The sequence below is a fragment of the Schistocerca gregaria genome, chromosome 4 (genome assembly GCF_023897955.1).
Source record: "Schistocerca gregaria isolate iqSchGreg1 chromosome 4, iqSchGreg1.2, whole genome shotgun sequence".
Lineage (NCBI taxonomy): Eukaryota > Metazoa > Arthropoda > Insecta > Orthoptera > Acrididae > Schistocerca > Schistocerca gregaria.
In genome coordinates this window covers 394,705,780-394,725,058 of record NC_064923.1, presented here as the reverse complement: position 1 = coordinate 394,725,058, position 19,279 = coordinate 394,705,780, and the positions used below count along the sequence as shown (strand labels likewise).

Sequence of the window (19,279 nt, the reverse complement as noted above, 5' to 3'; positions counted from 1 at the left end):
TGAGTTTTATATTTCCAAACAGTTCCATTAAGTCACATTGTATAATGAAGGATCGAATCCGCTATCTAACTTCCGCACTACAATAAGTTTTCAGTGGGCTCATGAATGTCTTATCCAGAGGCTGAAGCTTACGGGTGGAATGAGTGGAATGAGCAGGAAGAGAGATGATTGTCACATGGTTTGCTCTACCAATATCAATGTTATCAAAGTTCCGTACGTGAGTAGAATGTCAATCTAAAATCAGTGACACTGATGACTCTCTTTTAGAGCTGGCTTTTGCAACGAAATAAGCATGCCATTCAGATGGGTGAGCCCTGCCTGTCGAACCGGGAGGAGAATCTTTCATTAGAACGTCGGTTATGTTCGTTCGTGGAAAAATGACCATAGGAGGAACAAACTGACCAGCTGTTTTTATCCAAGCAATAACTGTCACTGCACAACCTCTCTCTGCAGAAGTCAAAGCTGCTGTTTGGTTCTAGACCTTTCTCCCTGCTTGTGGGATATTGCTCTGCACAACTGAAAGACCTGTTTCATCCACTTTGAATGTTCTTTCTGATATAAATATAGGCTTTTGGTACGCTTCTTCCAAAAGGTTATAGAAGATTTTGACATTTTCTCTGTTGAAGCCTAGTGGCCTTGCAAACGCTGTTACACGAGGTTTGCGAAATGATAAACAATCTGTGTCGACTCAGAAAAAGATCTATCGAGGCTCTAATAGTGCCATTTGACTTGAATGAAGTTTGCAGACCATTTCTAATTGCAAGTTGAAATGCCATTCGTCTCAAATCTGCTCTAGCATAGCCGTGGAACTTTTGTTCCACGATAAGTAGGTATCCAACCAGCTGTTCCTCTAACTCTGCACCCAAATAGGGTTTGCTCCTACAGATGGAGTCGTGTCATGCTTTTTACTTAAGGTTTGGAGTGTCATACGAAATTCATTAACCATCCGTGTTGCTTTCAGGGCCCCCATTCGCATTTCGCGGCAGCTATAATATATTCCTCCATGTCCTCTCATTACAGCACTTCTTTTTATTCAGGTGCAGGGGCGACGACTTATAAAAAATATTGGGGGGGGGGGCGCAACTGGGGTCTTTCCCCGGGAAATTTTCTAAACTTTAGATGAAAAATAGTGAGTTTCAAAGTTTTTTAAGCATTTTAGTGTCATATGAACAACATTAGAACCCCTAAAACTGGACTCGCGATAACTTGATACTCCGAGAAACTCGACAAGCCTGACGCATGTTTTGGCTTTGAAAAAACAAACGAAACAAACACGCACGACGCACGTTATTTTCGTAAAAAGCTAATTTAATTTACAGTAATAATCATGCTTATAGACTATTACAGGGCAGTGAATATTTAGCTCTGAAAAGACTAAAATTATATTTAAATAAATGCTAAACTATCATTAAAAGAGTGAAACATAAAATATTGCCGTCACACAGTAATAGCACTTTTATTAATAAGTGAAATAGCTATTTCAAGCTTACTTTGAATAAGGCTCAGGGTCCATTAAATAAAAACAATATCTTAAAGTTAATGCTTTAATACAGTTAATAAAGTTAATACAGTATGCCTAATACTTTCAGTCAAAAAGTATGTAAATAGCGAGTTTTAATTGGGTCTAACACCCTAAAAATATTTAAGTATTTGAAAATAACTAATACAGTACTATAGTAATACAGTATTAAACTAGTACTAATATTTTGAAACTGAAATTTTAACTTTATGCATGTATTTAATTCTCTATTTTATAAAGATTTTTAACATTGCTCTAAATGACATTATTAGTGCTAGAGTGTCTTTAGAAAGGTGCAAATGTCGACCGTCTGACTGAATTACTGAGTATGAAGTCGTTGATGACTGGTTGGATATCCAATTCATCCAAAACATCTCGGTGGGCACGAAGAACAGCCAAGTTGTCCCATTGTTGAACGGACATACGACTTCAGACTTTTTTTTAAGACTAGTTGTTTTTTATTAGCGATATCGGCCAACATATTCAAGAATAAGTGCAGTCTCTCAATGTCTAGATAATTTTTGAAAAGCTCAGTTGATTTTTCCAAATTTGTTTCACCTCTGTTTACTAAAAGCAAGCACTCTTGTTCAACTGCAATGACCTGTGTGAGTCCAGTTGAAGCTAACCCGCTCAGTAATGCAAGATTGCATCGTTTCACAAACTTCAATATAAATAGCTTTGTAGTATTCCTTTGGGCTTTCGAAAGTGTGCAGTAAGCTGACTTCGTTATTTTCATACTTCTTTGGTATACTTCACATCCGAGGAAGCGAAGGATTATCAACTTGTGAAGGTTTTGCTTTTAAACACAATTCCCAAAGGTGATCTAAACTACAACGTCTTCCATTCAGTATACAAATCAAGCCCTCTTATTTTTTTCCAGGTCAACAACACTTAGACGAGGAAATTGAATTTTTTCATTGAAATCCTCTACTGGGGACATTACATTGCAATACAGGCGTAAAAATAAGTGTCTTGAAATGTAACATTGATTCAAGGTAGCCTGCACATTTGTAACCTTCATCTGTTTTGTCCTCCGCAGAAAATTTTTCAAAAAGCTCTAGAAGTTCTTCAAAATTTTTCATTATTCTCAAGATAGACGATCGTATAGTCCATCGAGTCAGCAAAAGGGTCGTAGACCAGCTTGGTCGTTGGCGCTCTCACAGTGTATGCTTCTGAAAAGTCCCATCCTTTTGTTGGATTCCCTTACAGTGTTTATTAAGTCCTTGGCTAAATCCATAATATCCATCATAGACGTAAGATGGCGGAGACTGTCTACAACTGCCAAGATTAAACTGTGAGCAGTGCAGTGCACATAACGTGCTTATGATTGTATATCCAAAACCAACTTTTTTTAGCCCTTTGAAATTTCATATTTGAGGCACCATCATAGCACTGTCCTCTTAAGTTATCAACTGACAAATCAAGACGAGCAAAAACTTCTTTTAAAATACTAAACAGAGTTTGTGATTCAGTGTTGGGGGTTTTGTATAAGCCAATAAAGTCTTCGTTGATGATTGAGGAATCATAGACAGTACGAATACAAAGTGACACTTGTTCGTGAATCGGAGAATCACTTGTTTCGTCAGCCATAATAGGAAAATGTTCAATCTTCTTGAGTGAAGCCAATACCTTTCCAACACAGACTTTCCTAGTAGATCAATGGTTTCGTTTTGAATATCGTGGGACGTCCACTTATATCCCAAACGCGCTAACCAACCTTTAAACTCAGGTACGTCATTCTTTCGGAGCTACAACAATTGAAAAAAAATTGATTTTACATCTTCCTGTCATCTAATTGGTAGTTCTTATCGGCACAGAAATTGCACGGTAGTTAAAATTGTCTCAAGAGCTTAACGTCCTTTCTGCAAATCACTATCTAACTGTACATTCAATTGGTAGGACACACTTCGGTTAGTGATAGAATTTAGTTTCAGAACACCTTCTTTATGCGTATTTTCATGAAGACGGAATTTTTCCAAAGCCTCTTTCCAGTTAGAAAACCCTACGGAAGTAAATGTATCCACTTTTTTTTAAGAAAATTTTAATAGTTTTTAGTGCCTGCCTCTTTGCAGGTTTTGTAAAAACTTTTTTCGGTAGATGCTTCATATTCTAGCCATGTATATTTGATCAACCAAGACTTCTGAAATGATCTTCCCTTACCGGATTGTCCAGGTTTCGGTTGTGAACGGTTCTCGCCCGAAGACAACGAAGCAATTGACGACACAGTAATTGTTGTAGGTTGACTTGCAGTTTCATCAACTTCCAAGCGCGCCTTTTTGATTACAAATTTATCCATTACAAACTTAATTCACAATACACTAAGAGACTAAAGTAAACGATTAAAATATAATCATATAAAATAGTCCACTAGACACTAAAGTCGGAACACTAAACACGTCTGCCGCATGCACTGTGTATGAATTTCTAAGGGACCAAACTGCTTAGGTCATCAATCCCTAAACTTACACACTACTTAAACTAACTTATGCTAAGAACAACACACACACCCATGCCCGAGCGAGGACTCGAACCTCAAACCGCAGCTCTGGCCCGCCGGCGCCAGACTTTACCAAAGGTTCGCGCACCTGAACAAATTCTAAGTGTGCCTGCACCATCCTGCCTCGGGCATGGATGTGTGTCAGGTCCTTAGGTTAGTTAGGTTTAAGTAGTTCTAAGTTCTAGGGGACTGATGACCTCAGATGTTAAGTCCCATGGTGCTCAGAGCCATTTAAACCATTTTTTATTTTAAAAGGATACTTTCGTCAAACATGGAAAATAAAAAATTCCAACATAATTTTGTGATTTTACAAAGCATAATTAATAATTTTTGAGAGTTTCGGGCCCCCTCAGGCCCCATGGAGTTGGCGCCTGTGTTAAGGTGTACCAGAATAAGATGTAAATATGAGATAGCCAATATTTAGACCCTTTTCTGTAACCCATATTTACACCAAATAGAGAATAACGCATAGAATGGTAGTACCTGATTGCCAAAATACTTTATCCAATACATGATGACATTCCAAAGAACTGTGGAATATCAGTAATAAGGTGCTGTTAATAAAAAAAATACCTTGCTGTAACAACTAATGGTAAATAAAATAAAATAAACACGTCCACAAAATGTGTCAAAGCACTGGAAGCGGCGAAATGACGCGTTCTGTACGACCTCATCTAAATACTTAGTATGTAAGCGAGCAGTTCGGTCCTTTATAACAGTTTAACTGCTGAACACTGGCGCCACTAGGCTGCAGCACCTGTATGCCTTTGGACAACAACTAGCTCATATTTAGACCCTACTCAGTATTTGGACGATTTTCTCTGCGATAATTTATTAAATGAAAGTATACGTTATCTACCTTGAATGTAGAGAGGACTGTTGCCAATGTAATACAATTTTCACTTGCACTGATCTCTTATATGTGGACAACGGTCAAGTCTTCAATCCAGTGAACGATGACGTGTCGTTACTGTAGAACAAATTGCTGATAGATTGTCTGTGTGGAGTCGGGCGTGCCTTTATATCTGGGTTTGGCGGATGGAGTACACTACTGGCCATTCAAATTGCTACACCACGAAGATGACAAGCTACAGACGCGGAATTTAACAGACAGAAAGAAGATGCTGTGAAATGTAAATGATAAGCTTTTCAACGCATTCGCAAAAGGTTGGCGTCGTTGCCGACACCTACAACGTGTTGACATGAGGAACGTTTCCAACCGATTTCTCATATACAAACAGCAGTTGAACGACGTTGCCTGGTGAACGTTGTTGTGATGCCTCGTGCAAGGAGGAGAAATGCGTACCATCACGTTTCCGACTTTGATAAAGGTCGGATTGTAGCCTATCGCGATTGCACTTTATCGTATCCCGGCATTGCTGCTCGCGTTGGTCGAGATCCAATGACTGTTAGCAGAATATGGAATCGGTGCGTTTAGGAGGGTAATACGTAACTCCGTGCTGGATCCCAACGGCCTCGTATCACTAGCAGTCGAGATGACAGGCATCTTATCCTCATGGCTGTAACGGGTCGTGTAGCCACGCCTCGATCCCTGAGTCAACAGATGGGGACGTTTGCAAGACAACAACCATCTGCACGAACAGTTCGACGATGTTTGCAACAGCATGGACTATCAGCTCGGAGACAATCGCTGCGGTTACCCTTGACGCTGCGTCACAGACAGGAGCGCCTGCGATGGTGTACTCAACGACGAACCTGGATGCACGAATGGCAAAACGTCATAAAAGGATGAATCCAGGTTCTGTTTACAGCATTATGATGGTCGCATCCGCGTTTGGCGACATCACGGTGAACATACATTGGAAGCGTCTATTCGGCATCGCCATACTGGCGTATCACCCGGCGTGATGGTATGGGGTCCCATTGGTTACACGCCTCGGTCACCTCTTGTTCGCACTGACGGCACTTTGAACAGTGGACGTTACATTTCAGAAGTGTTACGACTCGTGGCTCTACCCTTAATTCGATCCCTGCGAAACCCTACATTTCAGAAGGATAATGCACGACCGCATGTTGCATGTCCTGTACGGGCCTTTCTGGATACAGAAAATGTTCGACTGCTGCCCTGGCCAGCACATTCTCCAGATCTCTCACCAATTGAAAACGTGTGGTTAATGGTGGCCGAGTAACTGGCTTGTCACAATACGCCAGTCACTACTCTTGATGAACTGTGGAATCGTGTTGAAGCTGCATGGGCAGCTGTACCTGTACACGCCATCCAAGCTCTGTTGACTCAATGCCTAGGCGTATCGAGGCCGTTATTACGGCCAGAGGTGGTTGTTCTGGGTACTGATTTCTCAGGATTTATGCACCCAATTTGCGTGAAAATGTAATCACGTGTCAGTTCTAGTATAATATATTTGTCCAATGAATACCCGTTTGTCATCTGCATTTCTTCTTGGTGTAGTAATTTTAATGGCCAGTAGTATGTACATAGGAACTATGTGATCGGCGCTTGGTGTAAGCATAAGTTGTCCGTCTTTTCTGCGCGCTCTACGGCGTCTGACCGCAACTACGTCGCGTGTCTCTGGAGGCTGGCGCTGCCGTGTGGCGCCTCGTCTGTGTATGGCTCCGTCCCGTGTCTTCCGGCGGACATAGCACACTCTGACTGTTAATTTTATACTACCGGTCGAGTGGATCAAATTTGCGTTCCCACGCTTAGGAAACAAGTCGCCACATCTTTAAGACTGAACGACATCTTCCCTTTTACGTTCAAAAGTTCGTTCGTATTCTGTACACCACTTAGCTTCTACACCTCGGTCATCATGTTCGATAAATTACTTTATAAAAAAAGAAAGAGTAATAGCTATTGTGTGCAACGATGATAACTAACAACCAAAGCAATATGAACTTGTATACGGATCGATGCGAGACACAGTTATACAGCAGCTGCGATTAGTGATTTCATCTACTTTCCTCCAACTGAATGCATCAATGAACCAAAAGCTAGGCACTGCCGCTGGATGTTGCCTTGCCTTCCGAGTCTTCAAATTAGACGCAGTCTTTTCTGTATGTGAGACCAAGTCTACCGAAAACACCAGCGACGATCGAAGTCTCTCGGCGCCCTAGGTCGGGGCTTACCCAGTCTGTGTATACATCTGAACCAGTGTATTTTTCGTTGGGAGTTAGTGAATATGTAGTCACCCTTCTGTCATGTTGAATACTAAAGGTCTGGCAGACAATATTAATGTCAGACTTTTTGTACATTATGTTGTTATTTGTAATGAAGTATGTGAAAAATTCTGCACAAACATCCAGTCAAATTTAAAGTGGTGCAAAGTTAGGTAACTAGGCTTTCAAAGTTCAGAAATGTAAAATCTGGCACATCTCATAACGCAAAAAAGTAATATCCAAATATTACCATATCAGTGAGTCACAGTTGAAATCTGTGAAGTCATACAAATACTTGGATGTAACAATTTATAGGGATACGAAATGGAATAATCACATAGGCTTACTCGTAAGTAAGGAAAGTGGCAGACTTAGGTTCATTCGTAGGATACTGGCAAAGTCAGTCTACATAGCAAACTGCATACAAAACACATGTGCGTCCCATCTTACAAAATTGCTCAAGCGTGTTATTGCAATGCATGCTTGTCGGAAGAAACAGGTACTGTGGTGACTACAGCTGTTATGAAAAACATTAAATGTATTCGCTGTTGTGAATGTGGACAACATTCAGCTGCATAGAGGAATGACGACACTGAAAATTTGTGCCTGATCGGGAGACATTTTATTTGAAAGTCAATTGTCCGGTATCAGTGGATAAATATGAAATTGGAGTGCATACACGTCCGAAGGAACAGGCACACAGACGATGACATATGGGCGCTTGGGTTTGGACGTGAAGCGTGCTCCGATAGCCGAAGTTGTTAAGGCGACCGCTCGCAACAAATGGGAAATCAGGGTTCGAGTCCCGAACCAGCACAAATTTACAATGTCGTAGTTCCTTTATGCAGCCGAAGGCTGTTTATATTTGTATCTGCGAATACATTTTACACGTTACTCAAGTGTGTGGGACTCGTAGTAAAAGCAATAGTGCGGGATATTCAATGCACACAAAGGTGGGCAGCACGAATAATCACAGGTTTGTTTGACTCATTGGATAGCGTCTCTGTAATGCTGAGAAACCTGAACTTATAGACGATTGAAATCAGGCGTTAAACACTTCGCGAAAGTCTACCTACTAAGTTTCGAGAATCATTAGTAAGTCAAACATCTTGAAAAATACAGCAAACCACTTTGTCCCCCTCCCGTAGGGACTGTGAAGACATGATTCGGCCAATTACAACTTTTGTTCTTTTTTTCTTTATTGTTTTTTCATCCCCCCCCTCGCCCTCATATAGACGGCGGGGGCGGGGAAGGGGGAGGGGGCGGTTGGACTGTTTGCCGTACAGTTAACCCGCTCTTAAGGCAACTGACACAAAAATCTAAATGTGATGAAGGAATAACAAAAGGACAGGTGAAATATTTACAATGAAATTAAAACTTTTTAAAGGTGAGAATAAAATGCAATTTTTTATATACGAGAGACGTGATTTGCCTCCTTTTTCTTAAAACAGTAGTAAAAAAGTTGAAAACGAGAACATAATAAGATTACATTTAAAGACATTCTAAAAAGTCTTGATGCGGTGATGCGTAACACTGATATTAAAATGAAGTACTTCACTGTCACTAAAGCTGGGGGGACCTGCTCTGGGATAGGTAGTCTGTTGTTGAATAGGAACGGTTTGAGGGTTGAATGAAAGTAGCATATTGATGTAGGACTGGTGCGGGTGTATTGGAGGGGTGGGGAGGGGGATGGAAGTGGCTGATAGGATACAGAGGAGCTGGAGTAGAGGGTCGTTAGTGGAGCTAAAATACGAGAGGAAAAAGGGCAGGGGAAAGAAGGGTGGAAGGGAAAAAGGGGGTAGGGGAGATATGGGGAAGGAAGGGAGAGGGAGTCCTGACGACGTGGAAGAGGTGGGGTGGTTTTTAAGTTGGTAGGATGGGTGTGTGTCGGGACGGAGTTCATGATCTGGCAAGGGGAGACGGTTCTCCTTTAGGAGAGTATGTGGAGGGTATGTAGATGTAGGGTGGCTGGGTTGTGCCGATAGAGGCGCGGCAGCGTACTAGAGTTGGAAAGTAGAGGTGACACTTTAGGATTACTAGGGAAGGCGAGTTGCGCATGGTGCAGTTTATTTGAACGTGTTCAGTCTGGTAGAGTAGAGGTGGGAATTTGGTCCATGTGGAGAAAGAAAGACAGATGAGGAAGGTGAGGCGGAGTGCATGGCGTTCAAGGATCTAGAGGGACTTATAGAACTTCAGGGGTGGGAGGGGGGATATCCACGCATTTTCATAGCAAAGAATTGGTTAGTAGTTGATGATTTGATGATTCACAATGGTTGGTTAGTCTGGGGGAGGGGACCAAACAGCGAGATCATCGGTCCCATCAGATTAGGGAAAGGTGGGAAAGGAAATCGGGCGTGCCTTTTCAAAGGAACATCCCAGCATTTACTTGGAGTAATTTAGGGAAATCACGGAAAACCTAAAGCAGGATGGCTGGAAGCCGGTTTGAACTGTTGTCATCCGGAGTGCAAGTCCAGTGTGCGAACCACAGCGCCACCTCGCTCGCTGTTTCACAATGGTTGACATGCTAATTACAGCATGCAAAGAGCTAGTGATACAGTCATTCTTAGGCGTTTCGTACGAGAGTGGAAGAAATCTTAATGTGTGGTAAGACGCGTAGTTCCTCTGTCATGCTCTTCACGGTGGTTCGCAAATGTGGATACACATATAGATTTTGATCTTACAGAATGTGGTACGAAATATAATCGGTGAGGCTTTCGTGACGGCTTTTTGAGGTGTTACCTATTGGCGATCTTTTCGAGATGGTGCCAACAGCAACAGAGGATGAATCTTTGAAAATACTAGCTGCTAGTGCTGGTGAAACGCCAGAAAAACCACTGAACGACCATTCGCCAACAATCCCGAGAAAAGCCCCAACAGGCAACAAGTCATAGTACACGATGCTCGTGGTAGTTGGTGATGAAAAATAATATAAAAATAATACACAGTATTTTGATCAAGCAGGGCATTAGAAATCGATACAACACAATCGACCATTTGAAAGTCGAACATTAAGTTACATAAAAGATCAAAGGAACTCAATCAATTACTATTTTGAATGGCATTCGAGAGTCTTGAGAACGCTTTTGATTCAATTTACACGAAATTTACAAAAAAATGGCTCTGAGCACTATGACATTTAACTTCTGAGGCCAACAGTCCCCTAGAACTTAGAACTACTTATACCTAACTAACCTAAGGACATCACACACATCCATGCCCGAGGCAGGATTCGAACCTGCGACCGCAGCGGTCGCGCGGTTCCAGACTGTAGCGCCTAGAACCGCTCGGCCGGCACGAAAATTACAGTAACAACTCTTATAAAAGAAGGTATTTATTCAGGTTACGTTAGTACACTGAAGAATACATGCGTCAGTGCTATACCTTTCATTATACTTCATCAAGACTGTAAGAAATTCACAATTTAAATGTCATGCAAGGAAGGAGGTTCCATAACAGCAGCCTAATATGAAGTTATTTAAAAAAAAAGCATCTAAGCTGACAGGAAAACATTAACTATAAAAACCATCTGGAAACCTATTAGTGGACATTAATATGGGACGTGTCCATCCTTCGCCTTCATATCAACTTTAACTCTGCTGGAGAAACTTTCTGTGAGGTGGCTGAGTGTCAGGAGAGGAACGCCAGCCCACTCTTCCTCAGAGCCGACACCTGAAGCGAAGCCGACGCCCAGACTCATCACAGAGGTGTTTCACTGGGTTCATGTCGGGACACTGGAAGGGTCAGTTCACATCAGAGACGTTATTGTCAACAAACAATGCGCTGTCATGCTGATACAAACAATGGCCATCTCCCAACTGTCCCTCTATTATACACAATACACAATGCTGTCAAATGTGTTCATATCCTTCCGCATTTAGTATATCCTTAAACACAATAGCGGGGGGGGGGGGGGGGGGGGCACATACTAACGACAAAAACACCACACACGCCTCAACACCAGCTCCTCTGTACCTCAAAATGGTTCAAACGGCTCTAAGCACTATGGGACTTAACATCTGAGGTCATCAGTCCCCTAGATTTAGAACTACTTAAACCTAACTAACCTAAGAACATCACACACATCAATGCCCGACGCAGCATTCGAACATGCGACCGTAGCAGCAGCACAGTTCCAGGCTGAAGCGCCAAGAACCGCTCGACCACAGCGGCTGGCCTCTGTATTTCAAATGGCTTCAAATGGCTCAGAACTACTTAAACCTAACTAACCTAAGGACATCACACAACACCCAGTCATCACGAGGCAGAGAAAATCCCTACCCCGCCGGGAATCGAACCCGGGAACCCGGGCGTGGGAAGCGAGAACGCTACCGCACGACCACGAGCTGCGGACCTCTGTATTTCATTTTCGGTTCTACACATGATGGCAGGTCATGTTCTCCACCCATTTAGTTGACCCAGATGCTTCCACTGGACTTCCACAGCGTATAGCGCGATTCATCACTCCAAATCATTCGTATCCAGTCATCCACTGTCCAGTGGCGTCGTCCTTCACGCCACCTCAACTGTCGCTTAGCACTGACTACCGAAATGCGTAGCTTATGAGGAGCTGGTTGAGCACTGTACGCCATTCGTTCTAAATCCCTATATAGTCATTGTGCTAGATGGAATGCTCACAGCAATTTGGAACTCACAAGTGATTCCTTCCACTGATTCCATGCAATTTTTTACAACCACCCTTCGCAGCGCTCGACGGTCGCTGTCCGTCAGTAAATGAGGTCTGCCTGGTCTTCTTGGTTTAGCTGTGGTTGTTCCTCTGAGTTTCCACTTCACAGTCACGTCACCAACAGTCCGACTTGGGCACTTTCAGAAGGCTGAAATGTCCCAGATGCATCTGTTACTCATGTATGTCCATGTTCGAAGTCAATGAGATGATGTTACCGACACATTTTGCTGTTACTGTTTCTCCCTGAAAACACACAGTACTCTCCGCCTCCCTTCATACTGGTGGTCCACCTCTCGTGACAGCTAGCGGCCAGATCCGCGTTATAGAGTGTGTCCGGATAGTACTGATCAGACAGTGTACATGCTAATGGGATGTACACTACTGGCCATTAAAATTGCTACACCACGAAGATGACGTGCTATAGACGCGAAATTTAACCGATAGGAAAAAGATGCCGTGATATGCAAATGATTAGCTTTTCAGAGCATTCACACAAGGTTGGCGCCGGTAGCGACACCTACAACGTGCTGACATGAGGAACGTTTCCAACCGATTTCTCATACACAAACAGCAGTTGACCGGCGTTGCCTGGTGAAACGTTGTTGTGATGCCTCGTGTAAGGAGGAGAAATGCGTACCATCACGTTTCCAACTTAGATAAAGGTCGGATTGTAGCCTATCGCGATTGCGGTTTATCGTATCCCGGCATTGCTGCTCGCGTTGGTCGAGATCCAATGACTGTTAGCAGAATATGGAATCGGTGCGTTCAGGAGGGTAATACGTAACGCCGTGCTGGATCCCAACGGCCTCGTATCACTAGCAGTCGAGATGACAGGCATCTTATCCTCATGGCTGTAACGGATCGTGCAGCCACGTCTGGATCCCTGAGTCAATAGATGGGGACGTTTGCAAGACAACAACCATCTGCACGAACAGTTCGACGACGTTTGCAACAGCATGGACTATCAGCTCGGAGACAATCGCTGCGGTTACCCTTGACGCTGCGTCACAGACAGGAGCGCCTGCGATGGTGTACTCAACGACGAACCTGGATGCACGAATGGCAAAACGTCATAAAAGGATGAATCCAGGTTCTGTTTACAGCATCATGATGGTCGCATCCGTGTTTGACGACATCGCGGTGAACACACATTGGAAGCATCTATTCGGCATCACCATACTGGCGTATCACCCGGCGTGATGGTATGGGGTCCCATTGGTTACACGCCTCGGTCACCTCTTGTTCGCACTGATGGCACTTTGAACAGTGGACGTTACATTTCAGAAGTGTTACGACTCGTGGCTCTACCCTTAATTCGATCCCTGCGAAACCCTACATTTCAGAAGGATAATGCACGACCGCATGTTGCATGTCCTGTACGGGCCTTTCTGGATACAGAAAATGTTCGACTGCTGCCCTGGCCAGCACATTCTCCAGATCTCTCACCAATTGAAAACGTGTGGTTAATGGTGGCCGAGTAACTGGCTTGTCACAATACGCCAGTCACTACTCTTGATGAACTGTGGAATCGTGTTGAAGCTGCATGGGCAGCTGTACCTGTACACGCCATCCAAGCTCTGTTGACTCAATGCCTAGGCGTATCGAGGCCGTTATTACGGCCAGAGGTGGTTGTTCTGGGTACTGATTTCTCAGGATTTATGCACCCAAATTGCGTGAAAATGTAATCACATATCAGTTCTAGTATAATATATTTGTCCAATGAATACCCGTTTATCATCTGCATTTCTTCTTGGTGTAGCAGTTTTAATGGCCATTTGTGTACATGATCCCAATAGTTTTACTGGTGACGACAGCTTTTTTTACTCAGGGTCATAGCCAATGGCCATGAACAATGAATACACGACCAAGGTTGAAATTAGGCTTCATAATCAATTGTTGTAAGACTCAGTTCATGTTCAGGGTGTTTATAAATGAATATCGGGGTTTTAACGCTTTATAATGTTTATTATATTAAACTTACAGTATAAATGATATCTCAAATGAAAGAGCAACTCAAACAGTTGTACCAAGAACCTTATAAATGTTAAATTATAGCGAAGTACGCGATTGGTTGAACTTCACTGTACCCAAGCGCTGGATAGGCCGCAAGGGGCCCAATGATAGGGACTGCTTTCCTTGGCCTCCACGTTCACGAAACCCAACGCCATGTGATTTTTTCCTTCATCAAAGATCGTGTGTACGTGCCTCCGCTATACCAGCAGACCTCCCTGAATTAAGAAACCGCATTTAAGCAGCTATTGCTGCTATCACTGAAGACACACTTATCATCGCTTGGAAAGAACTCGGCTATAGACTTGATTTGTGCCGTTTGACAAATGGTGCTCACATTAAACATTCATAAGGTTCTTGGTAAAGCTGTTTGAGTTGCTCTTTCATTTTGATATATCATTTATAACTATGTTTGCTCTTTCAATTGATATATCATTTATAACTAAGTTTAATGTAATAAATATTATAAAGCGTTAAAACCCCGAAAGTTATTTATAAACACCCTGTGTAATCAACCCATTACAACAATACATTATAATCAACGAAGTCATAGAATCAGTTGACGATTCCATCTGTCAAAAATTCTTGGAGCGAACCATATATTTCTGATGGTATTCATATGTAGTATCACATTCCACTAAAATAGGTCCAGAAAAAAAGCCTACATTGTTCTTGCTTCCAAGAGTCACTTGCCAATACGAACATGGAACACTTCGGCCAAATTTCGGCCAGAGATAAACAAGAAAAACATATATGTTCCTCGAAGCAGTCTTTCAAGTGTTTACATTTCAAATCAAACACAATATTTCGAAGAAAATCGTGTTTTCAGAAAGCTGAAGTAACTGATTACAGATTTTTCACCTTAAGGATTCACAAAAAAACCGATTAAATGACATAACTTAGATAAAAACAACAGTATCCTTCGTAGTACAGAATTCCAAAACCGAGGTCACATTCACTGCTACAAGTTTACGCTTCAGAATTAGTAACATGTTATGCACCTTACCGCAGTGGGAGGATAGAAACTGGTTACTCACTTAACGAGGAAGAATGAATCTGATAGTATCCTATCATATTAGGACACGCAACCTGGCCGGTCTTTTCTATAGCTTAATTACACTGGCTAAGTACGTAATTAGCTTACACTCAGTTTGTACTTACGGTATAGCTAACCGTACAGGGTGTACCAGGAAGAATGGTCTATATTTAGGGATTTGACAGGAACGAACATTCGCGCAAAAAGTCTAGTAAACGTGGGCTCTAAAACGTGTACCTTAAGAGCTATGAACACTTGTTCAAAAGAAGAGATGTGTTTCGGAGCAGAGAAGATGAAAAATTGCTCAAAGTTCTTAAGGCAAGCATTTTAGAACCCACGTTTACAAGACTTTTTTGCTTCGAATGATCGTTCCTCTCATATCCTGAATATTGACCATTCCCTCTTGGACACCCTGCATGTGCTTCAAACTCAGGACACGTCGTACCTTTTACTCTCAGTCAAAAAAAAAAAAAAAAATGAGAGTCCTACTTATTACACAGTTTGTACGAGAAGCAACGCAAGGGTACTGTACGTCACAATATTTTATCGGCGCTCACAAGTTTTACAGAGGGTAATACTGTGTGAAATCTTGAAGGCTACTGTATAAGTGCTGCGCTGATGCTAAGCCAGCTAAATAACCCCGAAATACTTCGGAAAGATAAATAACGCACTCAAAAAATAGAGGTGGGGCCGTGAGTACCTTCGAGGCAGTACTTTCATTACACACGCTGACTTGCTGCGAAAAGATTTAGAGTCGCTAAACCATGCATTTCACGATGCGTAAAACTGTAACAGTCTTTGGCCGCTGGATTCGGAGACTCAGAACTGTAGTCCACCGCTTTATACGTACAAATCCGAGTGTAACAGCGTGCTGCGATTTGACGTGGAACGATCGCATTCATATGGGTACAGAAAAGTACAAATTGTAGGAAATCAGAAAATTTAAGTTTGTCTTCGTTCGCTCATTCGTTCGTTGTGTTCCGATAGTTCTCACCGAGAAAAAGTGTGGAATGAGTCAAAATGTACATTAACAGAACACAAGCAAATCGTAGAAATTTAACCTGCAGGCTGCATTAATAATAATCTACTACTCTACTGGTTGATACTACTCGTGATTACGCCAGCTAAATACAACCCAAACTGGTTCAAATGGCTCTAAGCACTATGGAAGTTAACATCTGAGGCCATCAATCCCCTAGACTTAAAACTACTTAAACCTAACTAACCTAAGGACATCACACACATCCATGCCCGAGGCAGGGTTCGAACCAGCGACCGTAACAGCAGCGCGGTTCCAGACTGGAGTTCCTAGAACCGCTCGGCCACAGCTGCCGGCTCTAAATATAACCTAATAAGTTAAAATGTAAAGTTGATTCTGAAAAGAGGTGTGGCTCCCACAGCTATATTAAATACACACCTCCGATTGGTAGCTTAATATTTGTGAAATAAAATACCTACTTTACACCGGTAACAACAAAGGCCTGTTTATAGTACACTATTATTTGTCAAGCAGCTTTAACAATAAAATCTGTTACTTGCCAAATAAGAAACGGAGCGCTTCAATCCTTGAATCTAGTCACTCAAACAGTTTTCAGGAGAAGTGGCTAGTGATGTATGTTTCCAGTTTTCTTTTGGATCTATTGCTTTATTTTAGATGGGAGATTGCTGGATGCCGGTGACCTTATATAGCCACAAAAATCATTACGAAGTAAATGTACTACAACTTGTAGTGAAATACTCGTCAGCTTGAAAAAAACAGAGGAACTGAAGAATATGTGACGAGGTACAGCGTGGGTGGTCACTGACTTTCTTGGTAGGTGTTACGTCAGAGAAGCTCTGAAAATGATTCCCAAAATGCCTATTACTCGTGATAATCTATTGATGTTATTTCATAAATTGTCTGTTCCTTCCACGGTGATTTCTTAGTGATTATAAAGATTTGTAAATCTACATCTACATTTATACTCCGCGAGCTACCCAATGGTGTGTGGCGGAGGGCACTTTACGTGCCACTGTCATTACCTCCCTTTCCTGTTCCAGTCGCGTATGGTTCGCGGGAAGAACGACTGCCGGAAAGCGTCCGTGCGCGCTCGAATCTCTCTAATTTTACATTAGTCATCTCCTCGGGAGGTATAAGTAGGGGGAAGCAGTATATTCGATACCTCATCCAGAAACGCACCCTCTCGAAACCTGGACAGCAAGCTACATCGCGATGCAGAGCTCCTCTCTTGCAGAGTGTGCCACTTGAGTTTGCTAAACATCTCCGTAACGCTATCACGCTTACCAAATTAACTCGGGACGAAACGCGCCCCTCTTCTTTGGATCTTCTCCATCTCCTCTGTCAGCCCGACCTGGTACGGATCCCACACTGATGAGCAATATTCAAGTATAGGTCGAACGAGTGTTTTGTAAGCCACCTCCTTTGTTGATGGACTACATTTTCTAAGGACTCTCCCAATGAATCTCAACCTGGCACCCGCCTTACCAACCATTAATTTTTATATGTTCATTCCACTTCAAATCGTTCTGTACGCATACTCCCATATATTTTACAGAAGTAACAGCTACCAGTGTTTGTTCCGCTATCATATAATTATACAATAAAGGATCCTTCTTTCTATGTATTCGCAATACATTACCTTTGTCTATGTTAAGGGTCGGTTTCCAATCCCTGCACCCAAGTGCCTATCCGCTGCAGATCTTCCTAAATTTCGCTGCAATTTTTCTAATGCTGCAACTTATCTGTATACTACAGCATCATCCGCGAAAAGTCGCATAGAACTTCCGACACTATCCACTAGGTGAAAAGCATCGCATTCGGGAGGACGACGGTTCAATCCCACGTCCGGCCATCCTGATTTAGGTTTTCCGTGATTTCCCTAAATCGCTCCAGGCAAATGCCGGGATGGTTCCTTTGAAAGGGCACGGCCGACTTCCTTCCCCGTCCTTTCCTAATCCAATGAGACCGATGACATCGCAGTCTGGTCTCCTTACCCAAACAATCCAATGTGAAAAGCAATGGTCCCATAACAGTCCTCTGTGGCACGCCAGAGGTTGCTTTAACGTCTGTAGACGTCTCTCCATTGAGAACAACATGCTGTGTTCTGTTTGCTAAAAACTCTTCAATCCAGCCACACAGCTGGTCTGTTATTCCGTAGGCTATTACTTTGTTTATCAGGCAACAGTGCGGAACTGTATCGAACGCCTTCCGGAAGTCAAGCAAAATGGCATCTCCCTGGGAGCCTGTATCTAATATTTTCTGGGTCTCATGAACAAATAAATCAGTAAATAATATAAGTAAAAGTTTCCACAGAGGCATATAAACAGTCATTTTTCGCACGCTCTACTCAAGATTGCAGTAGGAAGGAATCATGATATACTAAAAATTTCACTCTTCCACTTACCTTTCGGTAACTTGTAGAAGAAAGAAGTAAAAATCTCGGAAGTGTTTACAAAAGCACTTTCAAAACAAGTATATACGCCGAAAGCTTCAAAATGAGATCTCATGTACACTTCTGTTGACACGAATTCGCTTTAGGAACATTTAGGTTGATCTTATGTCAAAATGCTCTCTGATATCCACCTACTTATTTCAAAACACTTCCCGAGCGATCACTGAGAATTTAGTGCGTGCCTGCACTCATCTTGTGCTATAAATTCTGTACGTGACTTTTTCGGGACCAGGCGTCGGAAGCAATGCAATTGTAAACCCAATCTCATTTGAAGAGTGTCACGACAAATGTAGTCTACGACCATCCGGACGAGAAGCGCGCGCTAGCGGAGAGCTCGAACAGCGTGCCGGGTGCGTCGGCCAGGCCGCGCCGCCGCCTACCTGTTGAAGACGTCGCCTCCGCGAGCTGACTGAGGCCGGCGCTGCGTCGGCTGCTGCGCGTGCACCGCGTGTCGGAGTTCTGCCAGCCGCCGCGCTCGAAACTCCACACAGACGCGAACTCCAGCGCAGCGCGGCCCGCGGCGCCAATGGGCGCCCACCTGGCCACGTGACGTCACGCAGCTTTCTACCGCCAGTGGCGCAACGCCCGCACGGGGTGCGGCGTCACGCTGTCCGCGGGTCACTGCGAGCTTTGGCGCATGCGGGTTTGCGCGGAGGAGCTCAGCTGACTAGTGCTTCACAGGGAGCGCGACATACACTGGACCGCTCCTCGTTTCAGAATCGAGCTTTCATTCTTAACTTACTAGGTTCTTAACTGAAGCGCCAAAGAAACTGGTATAGTTTGCTTGTGTTGCGTTAATGTATACTTCGAATCGTGTTCTTGGGACAACTCTGTAGTAATTTGAGACAATTGGAGTGTCGCATTGTCCTGCTGGAATTGTCCAAGTCTGTCGGGATGCACAATGGACACGAATGGCTGCAGGTGATCAGACAGAATGCTTACGTACGTA

The 19,279-nt window shown here is 43.1% G+C and overlaps 1 protein-coding gene across 2 annotated transcripts in view; it reads right to left on the bottom strand.

Moving 5' to 3' along the window:
- The window catches only part of LOC126365844 (uncharacterized), a 333,343-nt gene extending 314,537 nt beyond the window's left edge, over nucleotides 1-18,806 (bottom strand). The window contains exon 1 of one of the 2 annotated variants that reach the window (XM_050008482.1): nucleotides 18,711-18,806. The gene's annotated coding sequence lies outside the window, so the exon portion shown is untranslated. The other variant, XM_050008484.1, reaches the window with a different exon arrangement.
- Between the last annotated feature and the right edge of the window lie 473 nt (nucleotides 18,807-19,279).